The sequence below is a fragment of the Cygnus atratus genome, chromosome 12 (assembly GCF_013377495.2).
Source record: "Cygnus atratus isolate AKBS03 ecotype Queensland, Australia chromosome 12, CAtr_DNAZoo_HiC_assembly, whole genome shotgun sequence".
Taxonomy (NCBI): Eukaryota; Metazoa; Chordata; class Aves; order Anseriformes; family Anatidae; genus Cygnus; species Cygnus atratus.
In genome coordinates this window covers 926,128-939,590 of record NC_066373.1, presented here as the reverse complement: position 1 = coordinate 939,590, position 13,463 = coordinate 926,128, and the positions used below count along the sequence as shown (strand labels likewise).

The following is a 13,463-nucleotide window of genomic DNA, read 5'->3' as shown; positions in this document are numbered from 1 at the left end:
AAACACTTTCATCGTCCTTCAGTACTGAAGCAGAATTTAAAAATGATAAACTAAGTGTCTGATCCCGCAAACAGTTACACATGCGAGTCATCTTGTTGACTTCAAAGGAGCTGCTCACATGAGTAAAGTTACATGTTAAGATATTTTCAGTAATGAAAATTCCTTAGGCATTTTTTTTTCCTGGCAGCATGGAACAGAATTTTGTGCCCCAATAAGTTACTGTTCATCACAACTAGAAGCCAGGGGGGTTACTTAGATGCATGTCTGTCTCTCTGTCTCTCCCAACCACTTCCAAAAGCTAAATGCTGCTGGTGCCAATGCATGCCAAGCGAGCCAGGGAGATTCCCACTTGGTGAACAATGCCATAAGAATCCCTGGAGGTCCCAGGAAGTGCTGGAGCCCCTCTACATGCCCGCAGAGCAAGCACAAATTAATAAAACAAGCATCCCACCTGACACTGTGGCCTGCGGGGAAGCGGCAGCAGGTCTGCCCCTTGCTCAAGGCCCCATGTGCCGGAGGCTGCGGCAGCCCAGCACCGAGAGCATCGTGCCCAGACCCTCCCTGCCCAGCCATGGGGCTGGTCCTGCTGCCCTCCTCGTCCTGGTGCATGGTCTTTATTTTTGTCTGTACGTGCACTTTAAAAGAGAAAGGGGTTGGTTTTAAGGAAATAGAGAAAGGTTGAAATTAATAGCTTACAATTTGATTGATTAAGCACCAACCAAAATAGGGCAGGTGTTGGTACTGAATAAAAACCCCTAGAACAGGACTGTTCCCACCTGTACAGAAAATGGGTTTGCTCATCTGTGTTTCCAAACTGCACGGTTTCTTGCAATGTAGAAAATGTGTTTTAAATGGAGACACCTTTCTAATTCTGTCTATACCTATGAAACTCCCCAAGGTGGAGTGAGAGGATACAGTGAAAGGGATAAGGCTTGGCCGTTGTTCTCTGCTTGCTTTGAGGCTCTCGCTTTATTTGAAGCAGTGGAAGGTCCACACAGCGCTTTCTGATGTTCTTGTAACAGGGCGTGAGTCCCTACTTCCTTGGATGAAACTCAAATGACTCATCTCCGGACCTGAAGCTGAGCAGTAAAACTTTTTCTAAAACCCATTAATAACTACTTTATTATTTTTTTTCTTGGAATTAAAATAATTTCCACTATCATTTGCCATCGTGGAGTCAGGCACAGGGGTTCAGTTGCCCGTTAGCCGGCACGGCCCTTTTCTAGCACCTTGGCTGAATGGGACCCCTCGTACTGGCGGTGAACGCCGGGAGTTACGGTATTCGCTTTGCCTTTACTTTGCCTCGCCGGTGCACGTTCAGTTCTCGGGGCACAACCCGGGGCGCCGTCTCTGCCCCTCGTTTGTCCTGGCCTTGTCCGGCAGGTGACAAAACGGAACGAAGCTGGCGCCCGGTGACAGGGGAGGGTGTTGGGGGGCCGCCGCCTGCCCGGCTCCTCGGGGTCCCTCAGCACGGCTGAGATCGGCGGGAGAGCCCCCGCAGGCGGGGCCCCACGCGCGATTCGCTCCCCCCGTGGCTGCTGCCCCGCACCCGTTCCGGCCCCCGGCGGCCGCTAGTGGGGGCTGCGGGGCCGCGGCGGGGCCGCCCCGCGTGGGCTGCGCGCGGTGCGGGGCCGGCCCCGGCCCTGCCGTTAGGAGCGGGGGGCTCGGGGAGGGCGAGGCAGAAAGGGGCAGGCGGGGAAGGAAGCCGTGTGAGGCAGGGCGAATCGCCCGGCGTGGCCGAGGAGCGAAATCGGAGCTCGGCGGCTGAGGCGATTTTGGGTCTGAGCAGAGCGACCGAGGCTCAGATGTCTGCTTGATGTTTAGGGGAAGATTTGATGCTTTAATAAGGGAATCCTCTGCCTCCCCCATCCATCATTCGTCATCTTCAGCCATCCAAACACCACTGTAAATTTGTCAGAGCCTTTTCCATATTCAGTGCTTTTATAAATAATGGCCATCGCGAGCAGCAAAAAAGGAAACGCGCGTTTTCTATTTCTGCGCCGTCTCCAGTCGTAGCCGTGGAAATGTTGAGCAGGTTTTTTTTTTTTTGCTTTCAAAAACAAACTGCTCGGGTCATATACTATAATCGCATAAGCAAAAGTGCATTCCAGTGTTGCCCCTTATTGTGGTTGCTACTTGCCAAAATAACATTAGTTTGTGAGCTTCTCTATAATATATGAAACAGCCTGTGCTTCATTACTACGCGCTTTTATCCTACTTCATCATGTCTTCCTTCTTTTCTGTGCTATCTAAGGGATTATGCAGCTTCTCTGCAATATTCTGAAATTAATCAAACCAAGCAAAACCTCATGCTATATTATCCATCACTGGAGGAGAATGATTTCCACAATCCAGGCAGCTTTACATTGTTTTGTCCAGGGGCTGCAGCAGAATTCCATTAACAAGAACACAGTAGAAATTTGATTTTTCACAAAATGCGTTTGTTAAATATTTGCAAATGGCAAATTTTTAGATATGATGCCAAGTATAACCCTAATCACATTTCTTTCCCTGTTATTTTAATTAGGAAGTGGACAAGCATAATGTCCACTTCTTTCTGTGAATTTTCGCTCACTGAACAGCTGCTTAGTGCTAATGCAGCTAGCCTGAAGAAGCTTTGCTATGCAATGAGATATGTAAAAACTCAATGGATGCTTACCCAGACTGTTTTATATTTCGTATATTATATAATCAAGCTCTACAAGTAATTTCTTTCAATAAATGAGTAACCATACCGCAGACTGCAGACACTTAGTTTGATTGAAAGTAATAAAGGGAGATTATCCATAGAGTTAGTTGAATGACGGTTCTGACTTGACCCACTGCCCAGAGAGATAAGAATTAATCTTATAAACCTCGCCACACTTGCACCCTCCCTGATCCTCCCGGCAGCGGAGCAGGGGCCCGTTTGCCCCCTTTGTTCCAGGGCTGCTGTGGCAGGGACAGGGACAGGGACAGGGACAGGGACAGGGACCATCCTTGGGGGCGAGCTCTCGGGGTCGCATGGATGCTGCGTGGCCTTGCGGGGCAGCAATCTGTTTTACCCAGAACGTGCTGGCTGTGCAGCTGGTCGCAAAACACCACGGCTTCACGTGCTGTGAAACCTCTGCCTGGCCTCATACAGCCCCGCACAAAGGGAAGGGAAGCATAAAGGTGACAGCTGGCGACCAGCAGAGGTGTGTGGCCATTTCAGAGCTGCAAGTGCCAGTGCCGCAGCCCCGTTTCTTTCCTGAGCTGAGGTCTCTATGCCGGATCAGATTTGCACGTGGGCATATCTGCTGCAGTCACTTCGGTTACATCTGGTAGCTCACCAGCTGTGAGGCATTTTTCTGAGGAAAGTCACTGAAAGAGGAAAATAACCGCAATGGCTACTGCGTGGTGTGTGACTGGGAGCTGGCTGGGGGAAGCTGAATGGGGCTTTAGGTGGCTCGCATTGATACAGGGCTGTTGTAGAGGTCCAGATACCTTCTGTGCTCCGAGGTGGTCGCACTGCTTCTCCTTTTGCTCCTGGTCCCCTCTTCCTGCCCATGGGTGGCTTCCTGGAGCCTGGAGCTCCCATGTGCTATATTTTTCCCCAGATATTTTACCATCGTCAAAGGTGTTTCCTCTCTCCAAATGGTATTTTAATGAGTGCTTCCACAACTACTGAGGATAATGTCATTAATTCATTCTGTACAGCCTTTGCTAACAACCGTGAGCTGTTTATTTGTAATGATTCTGACTTCTCACTTCGTTCTTGGCAGATTTTTATGTTGAGTGTTATATTAAGTGGGGAAAACGAAAATGCCTTTAAATAACAGAATCGAACCGTTCGGGACTTTTGGGGAGTGCCACCAGCTGGGCAGTGATGCTGAGCACTGGTAAAGGGGCAGCATGGAGGCTTAGGGGGCGCTGGGGAGGGGCTGGGGGTGCTGAGCCCACCTTGCCCTTGCCGTCAGCTCCCACACCCAGGGGAGGGTGCAGCACATCTCTACGGGAGAGGGAAACGTGGCTTGGAGCTGCGTATGTGTGGGCCTTCTTTTGTGATATTAGAAGGTCTTGCTTTTTGGTGTTAGATTGTTGATACATTTAAATGGTGTGCTTTCGCTTTGTACGTGGATGACAGATACAGGCAAAATGGAGAGCAAGGGCAGGTAGAAACTGAGCTGCAAATGCAGCATAGCTGTCAAAGGGACAAGATGAGGGTGTATGCTTGCATTTTGTGTTTGTTACTTTATTGTGAAATAAAATACCAATGTTTCCAATTTGTGTAGAAACTATCAAACTGCTGCTCTCTTCCCTTTTTCTTTTCCTGAATTTGTGACTTCTGCTAAAATTAAGAGATTAGGACAGCATAAATCTGTTAGCTAACTGCCTCAACCTTCAGAAAAAAATTGTTTGCTTCTGTCTTTATTTCATGCTTTCCGTAAAGGATGTATACTGTTGTGGAAGGATTTCAGTAACCAGTGAATGATGACACTTTAGAAAAAATCTTTACCTACCAAGGCAAATATGAACAAGAGCAATACAACTTTACTATATTTTTTCGGCTGAAATAGCACCATAGCCTCTTGCCACACCAGAAGCAAGACCCCACGGACAAATAAACATCATCACAAGTTAATGTTATGGAGGTGAGGGGGATGGGTGGCTTTCCTTTATTATTTTTTTTCCTGTCACCAAATTTCCCTCTCCAGCTAGATAGCCTGAACTTGTGTGACATTATCCATCCTCACACACAGAGACCAGCCGCTCGCCTTCCCCTCATTATACATTCTGCTGGTGATAATACCACTGGGTTAATGCACCAGCTTTCACATCCGCAGACATCAGTTCACAACCTGATATGCCTACAAGTGAAATGAGTGTGATGGCGACCTCAAACAAATCCCCGATGGATATTATTTCATATCAAATCATATGATTACTCATAGATTCGGGGGTAGTTTTTGTTTGGATATGGAAGACAAAGGTCCAGTTCCGCAGGTTTTGGATGCTCTCAAGCTACAAATGAATTCAGGCAAGCATTTGGCATTTGTCTTCACCGAGGATTTTTAGGAAGCTGTGATGTAACACACAGTGCCTTCTCTCACCGTAGCTGGGTGTAACGCTCTCAAATCTTTCTCCCTGCAAGGCAGATGCACGAAGGCATAGATATGTGTAACCCAATGCAGCTCAGCCGAAATGAGCGCTCACCCCATTGTTAGGAGCTTGGAGTGACAATGGAGAAGTGAATTACTGGTGAGGTGGGAACCACTGGGTGAATTAGTTTAGGCCATTCCCCTGTTTCAGATGGGCAAGCACAGTTCCACCCTTCCCTCTTCATCTTTGCTTCCCATATTTATTCCATAGTGGAGTGAGCTCTTTTTCATTTACTCTTTAAAACAAACAAACAAACAAACAAACACACAAACCACCCAAAACCACAGTTTGCTGACAAGCTGAACTGAACATCGGGATACAGGAGTAACATCTGTGACATCACCAGCAGTGGTGGTAATGTGATATTCAGATATTATGATGCAAATAATAGGTTTGAGTTCTGTCTTTCTTAAGACCCGATGGGTGCATTGCTTTGGGTTAAAAAAATAGAAAAAGGTCAAGCACCATTGAGCTGGCCTCAGAGAGTAAACAATTATTTTAAACGCCATGGTGCACTCACTTCAACAAGAGAGCTTCTGCTTGCAAGCAATACTGTAGCATTCAAGTATTTAGGTCTCCTTAAAACTGTTTCTTCCCCCACTTGTGTTAATACAGATATTAAGCCTAATAGTATCTACTTAGCATAAACAAGAAGATAAAAATGATTTCTGTGATTGAAATGTTTGTTATTTAGCATTAAGCATCTTCATACTCTCATGTGTTTTGCATTTTAATCCACTCTGTGCTTGGTTTTGGGATTGATAGATTAGTTTTAATCCCCTGTCTAATAGTGGAGTACTGGTGAGATTTATTAAACAGGCAGGGTTTGGTACTTGGATTTAAGAGGACTCACATGCACTGTTCATGCATATTAAATTTGGGAAACCACCGGTTCAGTTTATAAAGGGCTGTGATGTCCTTGATCACCGAGTGTTTCTGTTGTGCATCACTAGCTCAGTAAGCCTTTATATTTCTTAAATGGAACATTTCTGATGGTTCCTTCCCACTGCATAAATCTAATATTCCATAGATATGTTTTTGACTGTTAGAATTATTATAGAAATTCTGTTCGTTTTATCCTCAGTTCCTGCTGTCCCTCCCCTCCTTTGCCTGGGAGCCCTGGGAGCGGCGGAGGCACCCGGGAGGCGTCGGGGCGCGAGGGCTGCCGTGGCAGCCGGGACGGGGGCTCACAGGTGCTGGTTCCTTCGCGCCCTTCCTTTGTAGTTTATCGGCTCGGCTCGGTTGTTTCTGTAGCTGCACTCAAAATCTGCGAAGTGATGCAGTGTTAAAAGTACGGCAACTTCCATATGCTTTTAGAGCATATGCATGTGCATAGCCACATGCGCGCACAAGCCAAAAAGTCACTCCTGCAGGCTGAAGGCCAGCGGGCTGTTCCCTTGGGTCGTGGGTACGATGCCAGCAGACGAAGGCACCCACGTTTTTGGCTCTAGTCTGCCGCTCCGCCCCGAGGCAGGCCGTCACCACCAGATCTCCAGACCTCTTGCCTGGCAGACCCGAGTGGAGAAGCCTTCGTGCTCCCCTGGCTCTGGTACCCGCGTGTCCCTCGGTGTCACCGCTCCCTGCCGCGTGCTGGGGTCCCCGGCTCGGCCCCGCGGCCTGCCCCTGCTGGGACTGCTCCTGGCACCACTCCCTGTGGTGACTGGAAGGCTAAAGGGACTCCTGCGTGGGCTTTACTGGTACGCTGGGAAAAACAGAAGCTTGGCAACAGTTTTTAAAAAGAAATCCATCAAACAAAACAAAATGAAAAAAAAAAAAAGCTGAAAACTTCAAAATCACTGAAATTAAAATGTGCCCTATCAGTGGAAGATGAGTTGACTTAACGTGCAGTTTTACTGGTTAATATCCCATTAATGCTGTAATACTGGTAATACTGTGGGAAAGGGGGAAAATTTAACTTTCTATTAATGTAATTATAGAATTGCTATATAAAAGTTATTAACTGCAGAAGTGAAAACTAGGAAAAATGAGTTTAAATTTAATAAGTTAATGAAAACAGTAAAAGCCTGTTACAAGAAGATGCTTTATTGTTGTAGGTTTGCTTCTTTAGCTAACCTCTATTTTGATTTACCAAATAAATATGTAAAGCAGTTACTGCAAATACAAGTGACAGCAGTTGTAATCACCAGCTTAGGAACCCCTGCATTTGATTGGAACACATCATAAAACAAATGTCTGTCTGGGATTTTACTTGCTCACTGGGAATTTACTGGTCCTGTGACATAAAGGAGACTACCAACACTTGGCTTTAAAATCTGTTAGTAGAAGATAGAGTTTTTTAGAAACTTTAATTGACAAGAAATTATGTGATATGCTGGATAATTGACCATACTTTTCTACCTCAGTTATAGCATTTTTTTTTATTCTTGATACAAAATAAAAAGAGAGAAAGAAGGCCAATAGGCAGTTATTTGTTGTCTCTCACTCCTTTTTTTTTTCTTCTTTCTTTTTTTTTTTCCCTAATGCAAGAATCCAGGCAGTGACACTGAAAGGTGGCAAATTTAAACTATGATGTTTTCGGATAATGTGCTTTTAGCCCTTGGAGTTCATTGCCACAAGATGTTGATGCAACAAGATTGAAAATCTTAGATATTTTATTTTATGGCTAACAAGAACATCCATGCTAATATATATAATTTCAATTAAATAATCAAAATTCTACTGCTCCAGGACATAAGACAATCCCTAACCAATGGTAATGGGGAGGGAGCTCCCCTGTGGCCACCTTATTTCATAATTATCAGCTGTGAGGTTTCTTGCCCATTTCAGTGTGAGGATACTCAGCGAAATTAACCATTTGTATCACGTGAGACTAGCAAACCACTTGGTTCGTCAGGTTTTTGCGTTCCTCAGGAAAAATATGCAAGACACTTGCAGTATGTGAGTTTCATGGGAGCCTCATGTTGTGTATGCAAAATTTCAGAAAATGTTTGCAGCTATGATATGTTGTCAGAAGGATGGAAAATTGCTTTATACATTTTTTCCCCCCCCTAGTTTTCCCTTTATTGCCTATAGCCCTGGAGACCAGACAATTTAGCACATTTTAATGTATTGAAAGAAGACAGAGTTAAAGTTGCTGTGTGGGGAGATGCCATGCTGGCTCCAATGTCCATCTGTACTGCCCCTGTGGGCAGTGCCATGGAGCACCGTGGTGGGGCATGCAGAGCAGCCAGGCTTTGGCTCAGCACATCCGAGAGGCTCCTGCAAGGATCCATTTTTTTAGCTGGTGATCCAGGATTTCAGCAAAACGAGGAAAAACGTATCTACTCTTTTCAATAGCCTTGTTATTCTGAAGCGTTTGCATTTATAGATGTGAAGTTGGCTTCGCGTCCTGGTTGGTGGGAGGTAGTGGCTATGTGAGTTCGCAGAGGATCTCCTTGGCATCCTCCTTTCCAGAAATGGAGCCTTTGAATTTCACAGAGCCCCGGCTGCAGGCTGTGATCTCCTTCAAGACACCGACAGCCTTAGCTACTTGTCTCTAGATATTTTGGTGTACTACAACATCAAAAAAAAGCAGAAGCCACATCTGGGAGTGAATCCAACAAACCTAGAAGAACTTGCAGAAGTGCCATACAGTGATGGCATGGGTCTCAGTTTCAGCACCCTGGGGCTGCTCAGCCCTGTGCCAGCCCTGCAGCACCGCTGGGGGCAGCTGGCGATGCGAAGCTTTCTGTGTGTGCTTCAGGTGATGTATCCGCGTGTGAGTGCATTAGCAGGGAAAAACATGAATGAAAGAGGAATTAAGTTCAACGCTGTGCACAGTGGTTCTGCAGTCCCAAGCTGCACGTGGGCACGGGAGGTCTGTGGAGATGGTGGCTGGTGACTGCTGACCACGCTGGAATTTCTCCTAGGTGTGTGTGTTGGACACCGCAGTGTTACCGAATCTCAGCAGATCTCTTGTACCAGAAGAGGCCCAACCTCAGCTCACGTTTGTACCATCTTTCCTTGGAAACACTGTGGGCACTGGACAGCACATCTGTAAATCCTTGACGGTTGGGTGCCAGCGTACGATGCCTGCCCCCACTGCATGCCTCTCCGTTTGCTGGTGAGTTTGGCTACTGTAAATCTTTCAGTGTCCTCAGCTGTTTTGATTAATTCACCCTAACAAGAAGCAATGCTGAAGGATGTCACATGGGCAGAAGAAGGAAAACATTGGATTTTGCAATAATTTCTGGCTTGCCCTGCTGTACGCCAGTAGTTCTTGCCATTGGAAGAATTTTTTTTGTATCCTTTTATGTAAACACATCATGTTAAAAAAGGCAAACTATAAAACGTTAAAAACCCTGCAGGGTATTAAAAATACCAGCCTCAATGCATGTGTTCATTCCTTTCACTTTCTTTTTAGATCACTAATGTTGGTACAAAATGAGCTGAGAGAAGGAGAGAATTCTAATTAGGTTTAAAAAAGAAAAAATATGGCAGTTTATTTTGAGCGCATGTCTGATTTGCAAAGGCATATCCCATTTCAGATGCAGGCAGAATGAATCATTATTACACATTTATCATCATAAAAATGCTTATTTGGACTTTTTTTTTTAAGAAAAGGAAAAAAAATATAAAAAGGGCAAAGCAAAGAGCCATCTCTGAAGGGCAGTTATTGCTTGCCCTTGCTTGGGAAAAAAGGCTTTCTCAATGGGATTACGTCCCCGCTCATAACCTATCAGCCGTCTGATCAGAAATTCATAACGCAGGCCATCCATTTCCAGCTCTGCGAGGGCTGCATGATTGAATTTAAATAGGCAAATGCCAGACTTGAGCTTTGACATTCTCTCTGTCTCGCTCAATCTTTCTCTTTCTCCTGCCCTCCCAATCACGGCGCCTTTCTTCCTCCCTTCCTTCCTCTTCCTCTCCTGCACGCTCCTCCATTTCGCACGCGGCTCCCACCAGCCTGACGGGGGGCTGCGGGAAATGGAGGCTGGCCGTGGGGGAGCCGCCCGGGGAGAGCGTCCCAGCGAGCTGGGCAGCACATTACAAATGGTCGCTGTCATGCTTTCATCGGGACAGAAAAATCTGTTTATAAAGCCCCTCACTTTCCCCCCCTTGTTTAAAAAAGAGGTATTTCAGCATCTGCTAATGTCTGCATCCTCACCCAACCTGCGAGGGCTCTGTGAGCCCCAGGCCCCTCAGCTGTGCTCTTTTTTCTGTCCTGAGCATGGCCAGGAGGCGGGGGTGAGCTGCAGTGCTCGGGGCGCAGCACAAGGGATCGGTGCCCGCGGTGGCTCCGTGCCTTCCCTCGCCTCGCTTCTCCCGCAGGTGCTGGCACACGAGCGGCCCCATGGCAGCATACTGCGCCCTGCCTCCTGCCCCAAACCACCCCACCCCACGCCCAGAGGGCTGGCGGCTGAGTTCAGGGCATCACCGTGATGCTTTTGTTGCTTTCTCCCCTGCTGGGCCTTCTATCCCTTCTTTGGCGTATGGATGCAGCTTCGGCCCCAATCCTTGCTGTGAATTGTGCTTCAAACTCTGCAACATTTGCCCTTCAAACAGAACACTGATGCTCCAGAACCCGCGTCTGCACCCAGCAGTGCTTTCCTGCCGGCCATGTGCAGGGAGCAGGCTGAGCGCCAGGGTGCTGCCAGCACCAGCAGGGCTGGTGTTTTCCACTTGACAAAGCTGCTTTGAGGGTAGTTTTGGGATCTTCTCTTTTGTTTTTATTTTTTAATCTTTTCTCCACCACACAACTTAAGACCAGAGGGATCTTTGGCCCCATGTCCTTTCTATCACTTGAGTTGTTCTCAATTGCTGATTTTCTAGCCCCAAACTCAAGTTTTACTGAGGATTCTCCTCAAGAAAGGCATTGAATATGGGATTAAAAATGCAGTAACATGGAGGACCAACCCCTCTGTCCCTGTTTCCCAGAGGTGAATCACCTTTGTGGTAAGAAATGTGTCCTTTGGCTCTCATTTGAATTTCTCTGACTTCAGCTTCTTGCCACCAGCTGTTTGCTTTGCCTTGCAGGGTGAAGGACATGTTGGTGTTTGGTGTTTTCTCCTGTGTAGGCATTTATTCCATGGTAACCATCATTTTTCGGCCTAATTTTGATAAATTAGGCAGATTCAGCTCCTTAGCTCTTAGCTCTCTGAATGGGCTCAGTTTAGCAAATGATCCAAATTGCTCTGTCTTGTCCTCAGCATTTCTTCACCGCTCCAAAACTTTGCGCCATCTTTATCACCAATTATTTTTTTCCAGTTATTATTAACTTCAGGATTCCAAAACTGGCTGGGACTGCTGAAATCTTCCCTGTGCCTCTGCTTCCCTACCGAGCAGCTGCTCCGTGCCCGGCCTTCCTTTCCCCTGTCCCGTGCCAAGGAGCGGCACCGCCGGCACCGTGCCTGGGTCCACGCGCAGCCGGCGCTGCCGCAGCCGCCGCTCTTTGCTAACATCTGCTCTCCACAAACCCAAGTGCCGGCACCAGATAACACGTGCACCCCTCCCAGCTGCTAAAAGAGGCTGAATCCCGAGTTAGCTTTCCTAATTTAACCTGAATATTATTACCAGCACCTTCTTGCTATACTGCTACTTGCATTTCTTTTTGCATCAGCTCCCATTTCTGCACATGCCAGGACCTGAGACCCACTGACAATGCACATCAGCAGAGTTTTGGAGAATGTGCCTGTTTAATTCCACTGCAGTTCATTATTAGCAAACTGTTAAGTGCCTCACTGTTCTTCTTTGGTAAGTTTGTCAAAATCCTTATTATTTATTTATTTATTTATTTATTTGAGATAGGACCTGTGAAGACCTCTATTTTCTACATTGTATTTTCAGCTTTACCATCTTCATTTCATTGTGGGTTGAGATTTCTGTGTTTTCTTTCTTTAAAAACTGTTATCCCTAACTGTGTAACTATTTTTCTGCTGTCTTTAGCTTTCCTTACCCACATTCTGCTGGCCACAGCTTCTTGTTTATTTTACTTGTTATCTAGTTCCCTTGTTTCCATTTGTCATCCCGGTTTTCTATTTTAATTGCTGACTTTATATTGCTAATAAACCAAGACATCTTTTAGCCAAAGTTGTCACCTTGCTACATTGTTAAATCATCTTTTTGGACATTTGATATGTTTCTTCCATGGTTTGGGTTGATTTTCTCTTAAATCCTTTCTTCTGATCAGTTTTAAAATAATTTTTGTAGCTTTGGGAAATACCATATATGCATTTTTTGGAATGTTGATCTGCATAATTGGGTTAACTATAAGGTGAAAGTTCCTGAAGCACTGTCTTCAGGCTTCCAGATGTGAGTTATTTGGTGCTAAACCCATATAGTCTTTACTTCCAGTGCCTTGAGTATAACCTTATTCTTCTTTTGTAGCTGAATGGCCTATCCCAAATTTAGAGGAGGAGGGAAGGGTGTAAAGCTAGCAAAGAAAATTATGAATTAGTTAATCATTTTGGCTGATGGGAATAACTTTCTACTGAATCACAGGATTTGCTTAATAGAATAAAAGAAAGAGGTGATAACTAGCAGGTCTCAGTGGGAAGCGACTCTGAGAGTATGTTATTACCATTAGAAAAAAATAAGCAATGTATACCCTGGAGTTTTTTTTTTCTTTTCTTTTCTGAAGGTTGTCAAAATAGAATAAGTGCTGATGAAAAATTCTATGTTATATTACTTTTGATGAAGGCATAGCAAGTCTTTCTTAAAAATACACAACAAAGTTTGGGTCTTGATAATCTTCTCTGCTTTCCGTAACAAATTAATTAGAAAAGATGTTTGTCAAAGATAAAAACTCCTATTTGGTTTACTGTTTCATCTTACATACCCTAATGATCTAACTATGCATAAAGAGAAACAATAAAGCAAATCGGTCTTTAGCTGCTTGCAAAACAACACCTGTGGCTGCTGAACTTGTTTCGGAGATGCCCCAAGTACGCGCGTTCCTCCTGCAGGCAGCGCACGGATGGATCGCTCACCATCTCTGAGCTGGTCTGGTTCTGATTCAGGGAAGTGGGAGCTGTAATGTTCCTATTCCCTGGGCCTTTAGAGCATTTGTATGAGACGTGTCTTGTAGAGTCTGGGAGGAGAGACAGAGTATTTTGAATCTTGAGTAATAGCTGTATAGTATTTTAAAGTTTAAATATAGTATCTAACAAACCAATTCAGGTTAATTACCTCAAAGACATAGAATCGCAACTATGAATTTAGCAGTGAAATGCAGAAGTAGAAAAATGTTAAGAGAATAATTTTAATTCAAATTTCCCTTAAAATCTTATTTGAGAGCCCAGCTATTTCTGACTCTTACAGAGGCACTCTAGTTGATGATACGAAGTAGAACGGCAACACTTGTGCTAATCCCTTCCCCAGGGAGAGCGCTAAAGAAAGTGGCA

The 13,463-nt window shown here is 45.5% G+C and overlaps 1 long non-coding RNA gene across 2 annotated transcripts in view; it reads left to right on the top strand.

Annotated features, from left to right (window-relative positions):
* LOC118257814 (uncharacterized) overlaps positions 1 to 13,463 on the top strand; it is a 313,651-nt gene that overhangs the window by 31,898 nt on the left and 268,290 nt on the right. For both annotated transcript variants that reach the window (XR_004781709.2, XR_004781708.2), the window contains exon 2: positions 8,991 to 9,184. This is a non-coding gene — a long non-coding RNA (uncharacterized LOC118257814). The remainder of the gene's footprint in view (positions 1 to 8,990; positions 9,185 to 13,463) is intronic.